Consider the following 1255-nt stretch of genomic DNA (forward strand, 5'->3'; position numbering starts at 1 on the left):
TTTAAGAATATTTGAAAGAGTGTGCATCTGTTTTTGAAGGTCTCTAGAGACTTTTGTGTGAGCGTTTGCTGTATTTTTGTACCAGTTACATTGACCTTGGCCTTTCACCCAGAGGCGGCACAGAGAACTATGTGTAACAGCATTTACATTTAGCATTTAACAAACTATTGTATTCTCAGGTTGTCTACTCTGTAATGCCACTGCAGAAATCCCAAAAGCCCTTGTGTTCTTCTTTCTATTGGACAGAAATTAATCAAAACCTTGACTTTGACCTCCATCTGTCACCATCATCTCATCAGCTGTCAGCAGTCATCTTTTAACTTATGTAAAATTGAGTACATTTGATTTTCATCATTATGTAAGTAATGCTGGCCGGCTGTACTATTATAAACAGACAGTAACAACCATCAATGTGAATGTGAGGAATATGTTTTTCCCAAATGTCTGTTTTGTTATAAATATGTGATATTGTTTTATGTATCAAAAGCTGCACTGAACTGCTTGTCCGTATGTAGCTTATCTAAAGTTACTTTTGGTTTGTCATGATTTGATTACTTCAGCTATCAACTCATGTTAAACCTTTGTATTTCATGCCTTATTTGAATACTATGTTTAATAATCTTGATGTGCTGATAAATATAGTAATGATGACGACATGTCTATTCCTATATCTTAATATCTTCCGTAAAGAGGCAGCGATGTAAAGCTGGTGCAGCAATTTGACAGTTCTTGAGTTTTTCAATAATTGCACTATTGCAAAGATATGCAAGAGGTTTTGCTTTTGTCCAAGTTCCAGTCTTTCCTATCACTTCTATTGACTGCTCTCTACAGTTGTGCAACATTTGTCTCTTGTTTTATACTGGGAGAGATTGAATTGCTGTTGTCATCAGCTCAGTGATTGAGCAAGCTGCTGTGTCAAACTGATGTTTTCATGGTTGTCACCAACATGTTGAAAATTCTAAATTAAACATTCAAAGTTTGTCTTATAACTGGATGTTATGTATTGACAACGCAAGTTTTTAATATGATTGAAATGTTAGGAATAGTAAATTGTTTTACAATAAGCTTTTTTATTTTTATAGCTTCTACCAATTATTTGTATACACTCTAAAAATGTTTTGTTTCAACAACAAAAAAAATAAAAACCAACAGTCTTCAACAATCTTTTTGAGTTCTGACAACTGAAAATATGCTAAACTAAGAAACTACTGTGACTTAGAACTTAAACTTACATTTTAAGGTGATTTCAACTAAT

The sequence above is a fragment of the Sinocyclocheilus anshuiensis genome, unplaced genomic scaffold (genome assembly GCF_001515605.1).
Source record: "Sinocyclocheilus anshuiensis isolate Anshui unplaced genomic scaffold, SAMN03320099.WGS_v1.1 scaffold88, whole genome shotgun sequence".
Lineage (NCBI taxonomy): Eukaryota > Metazoa > Chordata > Actinopteri > Cypriniformes > Cyprinidae > Sinocyclocheilus > Sinocyclocheilus anshuiensis.